At 26.4% G+C, this 15,057-nt stretch overlaps 2 long non-coding RNA genes across 5 annotated transcripts; one reads left to right on the top strand and one right to left on the bottom strand.

The window, feature by feature from the left end:
• The first annotated feature begins 4,501 nt into the window (after positions 1-4,501).
• LOC130674554 (uncharacterized) lies at positions 4,502-7,122 on the top strand. The gene is made up of 3 exons (XR_008991069.1): positions 4,502-4,673; positions 5,323-5,579; positions 5,706-7,122. It is a non-coding gene; the product is annotated as an uncharacterized LOC130674554 (long non-coding RNA).
• A 286-nt stretch (positions 7,123-7,408) lies between these two features.
• On the bottom strand, positions 7,409-12,923 carry LOC130674322 (uncharacterized). Of its 4 annotated transcripts, none has more exons than XR_008991026.1 (8): positions 12,196-12,923; positions 11,404-11,768; positions 10,925-11,128; positions 9,320-9,466; positions 9,030-9,272; positions 8,842-8,950; positions 8,310-8,763; positions 7,409-8,221 (listed from the first exon to the last, which is right to left on the bottom strand). It is a non-coding gene; the product is annotated as an uncharacterized LOC130674322 (long non-coding RNA). The 4 variants fall into 4 exon arrangements; XR_008991023.1 differs by lacking the exon at positions 9,030-9,272 and having other exon boundaries at positions 7,415-7,819; positions 8,098-8,221; XR_008991025.1 differs by lacking the exon at positions 9,030-9,272 and having other exon boundaries at positions 8,000-8,221; positions 8,310-8,564; positions 8,663-8,763.
• Positions 12,924-15,057: the final 2,134 nt, after the last annotated feature.

Here is a 15,057-nt window from a genome sequence, read left to right as displayed (position 1 = left end):
TGTGTGTGTGTGTGTGTGTGTGTGTGTGTGTGTGTGTGTGTGTGTGTGTGTGTGTGTGTGTGTGTGTGTGTGCGAATGTGTGTGCAGGTGTGATGTGCGTATGTGCAAATGTGTGCGTGCGTATCAGCTGATCAATAATGTAATACGCGAGTTTTTACTTCAATTTTATTGAGTGGAGTAATTTATTATTAATAATATTTTCAAAACTCCTCCCCGGAGTGAATTTCACTCCGGAGGAATTAAATTAATAAAAAATTATCTACTCTGCAAAAAACTCCCCTGCGGAGTGAATTTCACTCCGAGGAGAGTGAATAATTAAAAATTAATTCACTCCGCATTCACTCCGCGAATTTTTTACAGTGCAGTGAAGATTTAGACCTTATAATAACTTAATTCAAAGTTTTCTGTTGAATTACTATTTGATCATTTCTGTTACAAAAATTTTAGGAACCCGTTTGGCTAAAAAATATTTTTCGGTTTTCAAAGTCTAAGCAGCCCATTTACCCCCCCCCCCCCTCCCAACACTTTTGTTGAAAACTTTCGGGACACCGTTTTGCCTCAATATCCCATTTTGCCCCTCCCCCGCCCAAACACTATTTATGTTAAAAATTTGGGGGGGGGGCATTTTGGCCCCAAATATTTTGAGGCATCCAAAATTTTAGGGGGCCCATTTTGCCCTCTCTTCCCCTACTCATTTATATTAATCGAATTCATAAAAACATTTGTTGTTTGGTAGGTGCTACAAAAAAATTTTAATTAACATGTAGAACAAATTTTCTCGTAGTATTGATATTTTTAATAATAAAGCCTCAAATTTGTATGATTCTGTTTACTCTAGATTTTGATGGCCTGTTAGTATACGAAATATCAAGTTTACAAATTCGACTCCCAGGACTTTTTTTAAAGAAATTTAATGCTATACAAGAATATTCTACACTGTTAAAAATAATTTGAAAATTACAATACAAAAGGAATTGAATTTTCATAACTAGGTATTTGAATTGTATTTTCAATAAAAAATGCTTCAAATTTAATATACGTAATTTAAGAATCAAGCTGGTATTTAAAATTAAGATAAAAAATATGAATTTTAATAAACGTACTTAAAATTTATACTTGTTTTTTGAATTTTAAAACCAAGTATTGAAAATTCTAACCCATATTGAATTTTAATTATTCCATTTGAAATTTCATAATACTTATTTGAAAATTCAAATGCTTGTATATGAAATTTCTGCGCGTGACGTGCTGCGCGTTCAGTAATCAAGGATTGTGTATAGTGAAATATATAATATCTGTGTGAGTATAATGTGAGCGGTGTACATCAGACTTTATTGTTGTTAAGTTCTTCATTCCTTAATAATAAAAAGTTAATAAAACTTGTGACTGAACTGAACATCATTGACAGTATGATAAATGATAAAATGATAGAGTGTTAAATGTGATATACACTGTTAAAATAATTGTTTGAATTTTCAAAACATTGTATATAACGCAATAAACACATACAATTGTGTTTGAAATTTCATTGTAACGATCGTATAGAATTTAAAATACACGCTTTTGAATTTTCAAATGAACGCTTCAGATTTTCAAATACATTTATTTAAAAATTAAAAAGGAAGTATTTGAAAAAAAAAAAAAAAGTATTTGAATATTATAAAAAAAGTATTTGAATATTAAAAAACTTGTATTTGAAAATTCAAAAAGAAGTATTTGAAAATCCAACGTTTTAATTTGAAAATTCAAAACCATGTATTTTAAATTCTATATGAAATTAGTAATGAAATTTCAAGCACAAATGTATGTGTTTATTGCGTTATATACAATGTTTTGAAAATTCAAACAATTTTTTTAACAGTGTAGAGCCGAATTTTTAGCTCACACGGTTCAAAAGTTATAATATTTTTAATCAAAAAAAATTTTTTTGCATGTTATTTAAATGGGAAATTTTAAATGACTACCGACACCTTTCAAAATTGAGCTAAAAATTTTGCCCAATGGAAGAATTTTTTTCTCGATATATAGGTCCTTTTTGAGACATAAATTCGATAGGTTGGTTTTTTTGGCTCACCCTCATATAGATATACCAGCAATGATAATTAAAACCCAGATAAAAATAAACCAGGGATGGGCAAAATAGGATTTAATAAACACTGAGTATTTAAGTAAAATTTGACTTGAAACCCAAATTAATTATTGGTACGTGTCTAAAAAATACTTATCCTCAGAAACAGAAAAAGTACTGAATAGTTTGTAACTTAATATTTTTTATGATTTATCTATACTAAATACATTGTACTTGGTACTTGAAAGTTGTAGTAAGTACTAAAGACTATTGTACTTTTTACTTAAATTTGATATAAGTACTAAGCATAATTGTAATTAGAACTTATAATTGCCACAGTATTTATTAAAAAAAAAATAAATTTTGACTTATTCTATCACTACCAGAACTTTACATACAACGATGGAGACTTAAAATTATAATTTTTAAATATACTATTGCACTCCTAAGATTTTAATAGTCAAATTTATTCATTAGATGATATTAATATATTATTGTCAAATTTATACTGTTTAGTTAAAATAAGTGCACGCGTACAGTTTATGTTTCAGCTTCAAGCAGTAATCTAATCAATCATTTTTATATACCCGTGCAAAAATGATTATATGAAATTTTATAACATCATTTCTTTACGGGTTCTTAAAAAAAAAAAAAAAACTTTTTTCTATTGAGATAAAATTTTAAATAAAAAGTTATTTTAGAGTTAAAAAGTTGAATCGTTTTAATTTATTATTGGCTTAACTTCTATCGTCAATCTAAAAAATACTCTCGGAGTTTTTAATTATTTTTTGTTAGAAATACCAATGATCTAGTACTTAAATGCAACTTATAATCTCAGTACAAATGTACTTAGTACTTGAACCGTTCTATGAGTACAAAAGTATTCTTATTTAATTGAATAATCAAATACTAAATACTATTGTATTTAGTACTAGAAAAAATTAAAAGTATCAAGTATAAAAGTATTTGTAATTAGATAATAAATAAATTACTAAGTACTTCGGTATGTCGTATTTAGTATTTGCTCGAAATACTAATTACTTACATATTTTTACTCTACAAAAAAAAAATTATTATATATCAAAGTATTTATTACTTAATTAGTACTTAAAATACAAATGTACTTAAGTATGCCCATCACTGAAATAAACTCGGTTTGAAAAACTGGCCCTAAATAATAGAGTTATATTCCTAAATCTTTCCAAATGATTTCCAATTAATTAAAAATAAATTCAATGTCTGTAAAATATACATTCTAAAGTTGATGGTAGGGATTTCAAACGCGGTAGAGTTTATTCATAAATGCAACTTAGTAGTGTTTTTTTTTCTGGTAGTGATTATATCATGGTAGATTTTTTCATTGGTAGAGTTTTGAGATGCTAGATAATTTTATTGGAGCGGGAATTTTCTAGGTAGGTATGATGCGGCTGACTTCAATTGGGTAGAGTTTTATTTTTGGTAGGGTCGCTTATGGTTGTCGTATACCTGCCTACAGCCGTAGACAGAGCGTCTATTCAGATTCATAGAGGAGGAATAATGATGACAATAAAGTTAGCAGACATTTAAAAATTTTTTGATTTTTTTTAACAAAAAAACAAACATTAAAAAAATATTTTGAAAAATTTCGCGTATAGTTTATGAAATTTTCGACATGTGCATTTTTTTAGAAATATTTTTTTTTCATTATTTATCTGTCAAAAAAAATTTTTCTTAATTTCAAATGTCTGCTAACTTTACTATCATGGAATAATGGTGTAGGTCAAAATTCCAAACTTTCTTATGACAATACAGGAGTAAATTTGATGAATATCTGCCATTTTTTAAATTTTAAAATAATAAAATAACATTTTTTTAACAAAAAAATAAAAAAATGGACTTTTAAAAAATCATAAAATCAATAGATGCATTTTTTTTATTTTATCAATTTAATTGTTTAATTTTTTAAATGCAATTTAAAAATTATCTTATGTCTGCTACATTTACAATTATAACTTTCTATGGGACGACTATAACCGACTTACTGTACAAATTTAATTCACTATTTTTTTATGTACAGAATATGCTTTTTTCATACGGAGGATACAGATATCTTTTATCTCTATTCAATTACCTCAGCGACGAAGGAATGGAAGGAGGAGAGACCGTTAAAAAACAACATGTCGGACCTTGAACTAAAGCTACTAAAGCTCTCGGGTCTGGCCAAAAAATATATTCAACAAAAGAGGAAGAATAAAAAAGAAATTGGTAAGTAACCAGAATTCCAATATTTTAACGTCTCAGACTTGAAATTTGAAATATAAAATTAAGTTCGTTGATTACAATTCCGACAGCTACAGATTACATAGGCATTAAGATAGAGGACAAACTAACGAACCTGAAAACATCATTCTTACACGACTCATAATTCGAAGCATTAGAGAGCGCTTCACGATTGAAAATTTTTTTTCGCCTCCTTTTTATTCCTAACTTAAAATTGAAAAAAATATTAATTATTCTTGGACAAATTTTGACACGAGTTTATTATTAATTATAAATTTAAAGTTTAAAATTTTACGAGTGCGAATGTAGCCGACATCAGACAAATTTAAAATTATTAATAAATAAAGTAACTAATCAATGAAATAAAATTTAGAAACAAAATCTACGTTTAAAAAATTTTAAATCTAAGGAGTGCATTTTTTATAAATATTATTTTTTTGATTATTTACTCCATTTATTTATGATACTGAGATTAGCCAACGTCTAATAATTTTTGGATTTAAAAAAAAAATTATAAATAACAAAATATTTTTAAAAAATGCACTTGTTGTCTCTCAAATTTTCTACATGTGCATATTTTTAATTTTTTTTTTAAATTTAAATGAACGAAAAAAAATTCAAAAATTTTTTATTTTCTGTGCACTTCAGTACCATATTTATTTATAATTTTAAATTTGTCTGATGTCTACTACATTCACATTCATTGAAATTTCTTAGTTTATTTATAATCATAATTAATGTTTAAATTTTCGTTGACCAAATAATAAATATAATAAAAAAAATTAGCGAATATTTAAAAAAATTTTTTTTTTTTATAATTAATTGCCTAAAAAAAAATCAAAAAATTATTAAACGTCGGCGAACTTCAGTGTCATTATTTTTACTCGATTTTCATTTCTTTAATTTATTTCAAAATTATAGCAATTGACAAAAGTTTGCTTTATTCACAATCATAAAAAATTTCTATATTAAATTCTAAATTTATTGATTTTTAGTAAAATGGCAGACAATCGATAACCGAGAACCAGTTTGGGTGTAATGTATTATCAGTTTGATAATTTAGAACAGTAATGAGGAGATCGAAATGGTGAAGAGTGGGGACGAGCAGCAGCAGCAGCAGCAGCAGCTACCGTGGCCTCTACTCATAACGTCTGTAGTACCCCAAAGCCCAAAGAAACGCTGACAATTGAGATGGTCATCATTAGCACAGCACTAGGTTGATTCAGATCCATAAAATAACTTTATTGCATATGTAAGTATGTAACTCACAAGTAAAATATAAATTTAAAGTTCTGTACGTAATTTGAATAGGATTACTAATCATATTTTTTTATATTTCTTTTTAAATAAAATAAAAAATAATATAAAATATTTTTAGATAATTATCCATCAAGCAGATAATGAATGAAATGGCTGCGGTGATAAGAGCAGCTCAGTCACTAAACGATAAAAGCAAGAAAAGATATAAACAAAATTTATCCACATCGAGAAAGGAACATAACAATGTTCTGTGAGAGCTGGTTTATGATGCGTAAAATTATAATTATTCAAATAACTGAATAGCGCCTGCATGACAATCACCAGTTTAACATCAGTGTGAAGCCATTTAAGTGTATTTAATTTTTTTGATGGTTTTATTTCAACGATTAGGTAATTTTTTAAAAATTAATCATTTAATATTGGGGCTGCGTAAAAGGGGAGTTGAAAGAATTTTTTATTTTTATTCATAAAAAAAAAGGCTGAAGTGAAAAAAATCAAATGAGTAGACGTTATCTACTAAAACATCGGAAACATCAGACAAATATAAAATTATTAATGAATAGAGTAAATAATTAATCAAATTAAATTTTTAAAAAATGAGAATTTAAAAAATTTAAAAATTAATAAGTGCATTTTTTATAATTATTATTTTTTTGATTATTTACTCTATTTATTTATAAGTTGAAACTTGTCTGATGTCTGTTACGTTCACACTCATTTAATTTATATGTACGTGATTTTTAAAATTTTTTTTTAAATGATTAATTTTTTTAAAAGCTCACCTTTGTGATGACATCTTGGCAAAAAATTCAAAAAATCGCTTTTTGGAGTCTGTGGATCAAAAAAAAATAATTATTTATCATTTTCTAGGTTATTTAGTCTAGACGCGCTCTTCAAGTAAAAGAGTACGTGTTTTTAAAATTTTTATTTAAAAAATTGAAAAAAAAAATTTTTTTTTAATTTTCAATTGATAATAATAATTAAATAATTAACTATTAAATTGTTTTACCTTTATTGACAGATTATTATTGATGATTGTCAGATGACTATTGTACTCTTGACATACAGATAGATGATCAAGATAATATTTGAAATCAATGTCATGTCATTGAAAATTTAGATAAAGATGACATATGATCAATCATCTCCAAAATCAATGTCATGCCATTGAAAATTTAGATAAAGATGACATTTGATCAATCATCTCCAAAATCAATGTCATGTCATTGAAAATTTAGATAAAGTCCAGGAGTTATAAGAATTTTAATTTATAAAGGTCCTACGACTTTACATTTTAATTTATTAGGACGAGTAATCACAATATTAAAATTAATTTTTTAAAAACTGTGGCGTAAATCGTTCAGATCATTATTTATTAAGCGATTTAGATATCAAATCGTCTAATGAAATTTTTTTTTTGTAGATCAAATTTGTGAATTTTTCTCAAATCATCGAATTCCAATAAAGTTAATTCATTAATTTACAATACTAATACTTAAGAATTTATTTAATCACTTTATTTTTAATTTGTAGCTTATGTTGATAATTTTTATTAAAAGTAATATAATAAATTTTATGAATTCAAAAAACTATTTGTTAATAATTTTTATAATCCTTCATTTTAATTTGTATTTTATGATATTCGTATTTTTAACAATAATAATAATAAATAAAAAAAAAATTAAACAGAGGAAAATAAAATAATAAATAATAATGAAAAATTTTAAAATTATTAATAGAATAAATTACACAGTTATAAATTTTTATTAAACTTGTAAAAGATACAAATAATTGTTCATTACACATCATTATTATAATTATTCATAATAATAAGCTAGATGAAAAATACCTGACACATTTTTAAAAATTAACTACACATTACTTGTAAACATTTTGATATAAATTTCCATATAACTTATAATTCATATTATTTATTTGAACTTTCAAAAAGATATCTGTGCAAGTTTAAATAACTACTTTCATCTTATTATTTACGATATAAAAATTTTTAAAAAAATTACAGTATACTTTACGTACAAAACAAAAAAAAATTAAATGTTATCAGGTTATCACGTTTATTGGCATACTGTTGAAGTACTTGGCATTATTCATAACTTGCACTTACATTTTTATATGACACTAAAATTAGCTGACGTCTTGACCATATTTTATTAATTAATTATCGACTTCGAAACCTCAGCAGCTCTAGAACTTAAATACGTCGATTACCATCTAAAACGTCAAAAAACGTTAATTATTTCAAAATATATCGGCGTTGAAACGTTAAAAAAATAACCATATTATTAACAAAAAATAGAAAAAAACACAGTTTTAATATTTTTCATGGATATTTCATATATAATTAAAAAAACAATTTGTTTATAATTTCTATTATCTTTTATTTCAATTATTGTAAATAACTAATAATATATGCGCTTTCCGGGAGTGAATAAATGATCACTAATTTTAAATTAAATTAAGAAAAAAATTAATTTATTAGCAATAATTACAGTAGTATTAGTTTTAGTATGAAATTATTGACAATCATCAGTCCTTATCGATGTAAGTAAAATGTTTACAACTTAATTAAAATTTTAAAAATCGTTTTGTAATATTTTTGACATTCATCTACAGCTGTAATAATAAATATATAAATTACATAAATAATTACAACTAATAATAGTATTAATAATTAGTAATTATTATAATAACAAATCCATACTGTCCATAATTTATTCCACCATGACATTTTATGTGGATTACATTGAATTGGTACCGGTATTTCGTGAATCAGTACTTGGTAAATTACTATTGCGTGACTCTGTACGTCCGCGTAATGAAAGACCAGGAAAAGGCCCAAAGCCCCAAAGGTTCAAAGATTCACCTCCGAGTATAGCCAATACCATTCCAGTAACTTATATTGTTCCGATTATTAATAATGGCGCAACGACCATTTGAATTGGGAACCAAAGATTTTCTAAAACAAAAAAAAAATTGATTTTATTTCATTGATTTTTTTTTCGCATTATTGACAAAATCTCCGATAGCATGACCAATTAACCCAACAGATGTTACCACACATGCCGCTATCATTTTAGACAGCGCCTGTGCTGAAGTCACTTGAAGAAATGGATTTTCCATCATCGCTTCGTAATATTTTTGATGTTCATCTACAGCTGTAATAATAAATATATAAATTACATAAATAATTACAATTAATAATAGTATTAATAATTAGTAATTATTATAATTACAACTACATGCTGTCTATAATTTATCCCACCAGGACATTTTGTGTGGATTACATTGAATTGGTGCCTGCGCAAACTGAACCTGCTTCATTGTCAGCTTTATCTCAGCTTCCTAATAAATTTAAATATTATCTTATAAATATAATTATTTAAATACATAATAAGTATCCTGATAATTGACAAAAATCTACAATTGAAGATATCAAGTTGACTGCTAAAAGTTGATAATACAAATAGTTCAAAACTTCAACTTGTCAGCTTTTTTCTGTCAGATTTAATCCAACTTATGCTCTGCAAGTTTTTTGTCCCGCAATTTTTTGATTCAATGCATATTTATTACGCTGTAGATTTCTGTCAACTTGTAGTTTATGTTGTCATCAAATTACAGTCAAGACTAAGAACAGGAGAACTTGACGTTTAGCTGACGGAAAAAACTAAACAGCAAATCGTTGAAGAGAAAGTGTAATGATTAATTACTTACATGTAATAATTGTAACCACGTAATAATAAAACTCGCTGCGAATACTGTCAATAAAATGATAAGAGTTATTTTTAACATATTCCATTTTGTTGTCAATATTATCCATGCAATCCACAGGACAATTATTGTTATTAACGTTATTTCCTTCTGTTAAAAAACAAATATATAAATTGTAATAATTAATTATTTGATTGCAGTAATTTATTAGTAATAAAATTCATGATAATGAAGTTAGCAGGCGTCTAATAATTTATAGATTTTTTTTAAATCGATAAATAACAAAAAAAAATTATTTAAAAAAATTGCACTAATAGTTTTTAAAATTTTCTACGTGTACATTTTTTTTATTAATTGATTTGTTTAAAAAAATCTAAAAATTGTTTATTGTCTACTAACTTCAGGAATAAGTGTAAATGTAGCAGACATAAGATAATTCTTTAATTACATCTAAAAAAATAAAATAGCAAAATTTAAAAAAATGCATGTATGGATTTTTGAATTGTCTAAATGTGTTTATTAGGGTGGGTTGAAAAAAAACTTTTTTTTTGTTTTTCTTAGCATGGGGGTAGAATTTGTACCTTATAGAAAAAAAAAAATTTTGAAGGAAAAAAAAATTTTTTTACTCAACATTTTGAGGTGGCCCAATCGTTTTTAAAATAAATAATTGATCAAACGGGGTAGTCCCAACGAAAAAAATTACATGGTGTTCTAGAATCTGTAGGGTGTCCCCTTGAAAGCTAATTGAAAGTCAGGAGTTGAAAAAATTTTTTTCCTATTATTTTTGTAATTTTAGTAAAAAATTCAAAAATGAAAAGCATTTTCTTATGAATTAAAATGAAAGTGAAATAAAAAAAAATCACATTCGACAATTAATAGATGTTTTCCACGATTTTGGACAAAAAAAAATTTTTTTCGTCGGAATTACCCCGTTTAATCAATTATTTATTCAAAAAACGAGTGGGCCACCTCAAAATGTTGAATAAAAAAATTTTTTTTTTCTATAAGGTACAAATTCTACCCCCATGCTAAGAAAAACAAAAAAAAAGTTTTTTTTCAACCCACCTTAGTGTTTATATTTTAAAAACATTTTATTTTATTATTTTAAAGTTTCAAAAGTCTTCAGAAGTCCGCGAACTTAACATGATTCTGAAATTAGCCGTCTAATAATTTTTGAACTTTTTTTCTCAAAACAATAAACTTAAAAAAATATGTTATTTTGAAAAATTGCACTTGTAGTTTTTAAAATTTTCTACATGTGCATATTTTTGGTTTTTTTTTTCTTCAAATTTAATTGTTCAAAAAAAAATCCAAAAATTTTTAATTGTCTGCCAACTTCAGGATCGTGTGTGAATGTAGCAGACATCAGACAAATTCAAAATTATCAATAAATAGAGTAAATAATAAAAATAATAATATTTATAAAAAATGCACTCATCAACTTCAAAATTTTTTAAATGCGCTTTTTTTTTAAATTTAATTTCAATTTATTATTTACTCTATTGATTAATAATTTAAAATTTGTCTGATGTCTGCTACATTCACACTCATGCTAACTTCAGAATAATAACTTTACTGTTTTACTTCAAGATCACATAAAATACTTACGTGTATTATTAAAAAATATATAAATTCTTTGATAAATAAATAAGTATCTTGTGTATAAATTTTTTCTGGTTTTATAAAAATATGACCAATAATTGAATCTATTTCACGCATGGTAGATTTCCCGATGGCAAAATTTTTTAATTTGATTAAATCTGTCGTCGTTAATTCGACTGTTAGACTTGATGTCAACAAATTGTCATTTTTCTGAAAATAATTAATGACAGTAAAGTTGGCAGACATCTGACTATTTCTAAGATTTTTAAATAATGAAATGAAATTCTTTCAACAAAAAAATTAAAAAATGGACTTTTAGAAAATTCTAAAATCAGTACATGCGTTTTTTTTATTTTATCAATTTAATTGTTTAATTTTTTTACATGTAATTTAAAAATTGTCTTGTGTCTGCTACATTTACACTCATAAATAATTAAACAATTAATTGATTAATTGTAGTAATTATTTAATTTAAATAAAATTACCTCGAAAGATGTTGCCTTGAGTAACAAATTAATGAATCTACGAGAGAATACATCATCTGGAAACTCATTTTAGAGATTTATGTTGACATTAAACGCATTGAATGACTGCTTACATATCAATAAGACAATAAATATTTTTAAATTGTCATTAATTTCAAACATTTTTCCATTTTTTTAAATGTTTTGACAGATAAAAATATAAGCACGTGTTTATACTTGTTTTTATACGTCATATATTTTCATGTTATGAGTGATTATTATTGGATACATGTGTATGTATATATTAAATAATTCTTGCGCTATTCCCATAACTTTTTTCAATCTGTCATTTTCATTTCTTATTTCGTCAACTCCTGGCTCAGCACCTAAAAAAATTTATCAACAAAAAATTACACCATTTAAGTAGTCCACTTATTTATAAAAAAAATAAATTCCTGGTATCAAAAAATCTCATTCAGATTTAAAATCCGAATGAAATTTTATGGAAAAATGAATGAGTGTGAATATAGCAGACATCAGACAAATTTTAAATTATTAATAAATGGAGTAAATAATCAAAAAAACGATATATATAAAAAATGCGCTTGTCAATTTTTAAATTTTTTAAATGCGCATTTTTTTCAAATTTTATTTTATTAATTATTTATTCCATTTATTTATAATCATAAATTTGACTGATGTCTGTTACATTCACACTCATGAAAATGATTTAAATTTTAAAAATGACAAGTGTCTAATTCAGTTTACTAGGATTCATATCAACTAGGACTTGAATGAAATAAAAAAACAAACCTTGTACTCTCAAGTGCATCCAAAAACTATTCAAATTAAATGACATCAGTGTATTATATTATATTTTTCCTTCAGTTGTCAATTTTTAATACAAAGTTGGATCCTCCGTCATCTTTAAAACTTTCTAGATATTAACAATAGCTTCATTAAAATTTTTCAATGGTTTAATGATATTGACATCATTAGCAAACTCTTTGGAATTATCCTCCATTTCCAAAATTGACCTCAATTTAAAATTTCACTTAAAGTCCGCGAAAGTTTTTTTTTCAAATCTTCTATTTTATCAATTTTTCTTTTGTTCAATTTAAATAACCACAATTACTTTCATTTAAATGAACAATTGACAGTAAACAATTAAATATTATAAAGTTGATGTCCCATCCCCAACCTCAAACTTTCAACGTGATTTCATTTCAGCTGATACTCTGCTAATCAGAAACAGAATCAGACAAGACATCTAGTGCTGCCACAAACTTTAGTGACAACCATCGCAATTATTTACTTAGTCACTACAGTGATTAAATATCAAGACTTTGGCTGTTCGATTCTTTCAAAGGCCAGCTAGGCACAAAACCCAGCAAGAGGGAAAAAAAAAAAAAAAATATCAAGAGATGTAGAGATGTGCTCATGTGCTGTCATAAGGTTGGATGGGTTGGATCAAGGTTACTTTGGGATCAAATTTTTTTCACAACCTTTACTTAGTTTCTTACGATCATGAGTATGTTGAGGCCCTCTAATATACTGGAGCTACTGAGAGCGTTCCCTTCAGTTTGCATGCAATTCCCATACCCCCACCATTAAATGATGAGCAAGCTCTCAGTAGCCTCACTATAGATACTAGATTATAAAAACAATGATTTCTCGAAAAAAAAAATTTGAAAACCAGTTGACTCTACGGGCCAGCCCCAAAACTTATTGCTGCTTTGGAGCTTCTTAAGCTTAAAAACAATATTGTGAATGGATTTTCAAGCTCGAAAATAATTTTGAGTACTCTTCGAGCTTAAAAAAAAATTATTTCCTGCCTTGATCTACGAAAATTAAAAAAAAATAAAAAAACATGCAATTTTAAAATTTTGTTTTCCACGATATCTCTTAAACAAATGAAATTTATAAAAAATTAATAAAAAAATTTTTGAGGACCTCAAAATATCGACATCTGATGAAAACTCGATTTCCCACAATTGGAATAAAAACAATAACTTCCCGAGATCTTCGATTTTCTTAATAGGAAGTTAAAAAAATAAATAATTTGTAATTGAAATTATAATTTTTTGAATCACTATCAGATTTAAAATTATCATTATCCATAATTGACTCACATATAATCATCAAGAGAATTATTTACAACAATTTATGTTAAAAAATCGGTCTGTCAGTTGACCCTGCGGGCCAGCCCCAAAACTTCCCGCTGTTTTCGAGCTCAAGAACCTCGAAAACATTATTGTGAATACATTTTCGAGCTCTTCGAGCTTGAAAATACGTTTGTATGCTGTTGTTTTCGAAAATTAAACGTTTTTCACCATTTTTTCTCCAACGATATCTCTTAAACGAATAAACCGATTGAGACGGTTAAGGTGACAATCGACGCGTTTTATCAAGTTCTAAAGCTGATCAAATTTCGAATTCGATTTATCGAGTCGTTTTTGAGATATTTCAGAAAAAATAAAAAAATTTTTTTTTTTAATTCTTTCGACAACGGTTTCTCTTGAACGAATGAACCGATTTTGATGGTTGAGGTGGCATTCGACGCGGCGTATAAAGATCTAGAGCCCAGTCCATTTTGGAATCAATCCATCGAGCACATTAAAAGTTATCCAAAAAAAACATTTTTGAAAAAATTTTATTTTTGGAATATTTCTAAACGAGCCCTACCGATCAAGCTCAATTTCTCACGGCTTCAAGATATTGACAATCCGCGTCGAATGACACCTTAAAGTTCAAAATCGGTTCATCCGTTCAAGAGATACAGGTACATACGTACGTACGTACGTATGTACGTACACACATACATACATACACTTGGACATCATTCTGAAAATAGTCAGAATAGCTTCCTAGGACCTCAAAACGTTGACATCTGATGAAAACTCGACTTTCGAAAATCGGGGTGCAATTTTTCGAAATACTTTTTTTTCAATTTATCGTTTTGAAAAAAAATCCGAAAATTATAAGACGTCGGCTACCTTCAGGTATTATCAGATTCTTTGATGTATCATTTTTTTTTTTTTTTTCAAGTACAATTTCTTTTTTTTATCAGATTTTAATTCAAAATTATTATCTTGATAATAAATAATTTTTAATAATTAAGTTTTATTTTAATTATCAATTAATTAAGTAAGAAAAAAAAAATATCGCGGCCTGAATTCGAACCAGGAACCTCCGAGTTATCCAGGCAGGCAATTTCCCATGATAGGTGAACCCTTTCAAACTCCTCTGTCCATCTTACGGTTTTAAATAAATTAATATTTTTTATCATTGAAATCTTATTTTTATTCTTCATACAATATGAATCAACGGTGACTATATTGCATCGAAGTCCATATAAAATTATCGACATCATGGAAGGTTGCCAAATCCTATGGTCTCGTCGCCTTACCAATTCGGCCACCGCGACTGTCGAATATATGTGTAAAAAATTTTCCATACAATTGTTTAATTATTCTGAAATTTAAAATTCTAGTATTTAAATTTATATGACTTTTATTATTTCCCAAGGAGCACACTTGCCTTTGTGACATCTATAAGATATCAGTTTTTAGGAAACTTTTTGACATATCGAAAAGGCAGCAATATGTTGACAATACGATCAAAAATTTATGTCACCGAAACAATGTCTGCTTAAGGGTATTCTCAGACAATAAC

Source organism: Microplitis mediator, chromosome 9, assembly GCF_029852145.1.
Source record: "Microplitis mediator isolate UGA2020A chromosome 9, iyMicMedi2.1, whole genome shotgun sequence".
NCBI lineage: Eukaryota > Metazoa > Arthropoda > Insecta > Hymenoptera > Braconidae > Microplitis > Microplitis mediator.
This window is presented reverse-complemented; position numbering and strand designations above follow the sequence as displayed.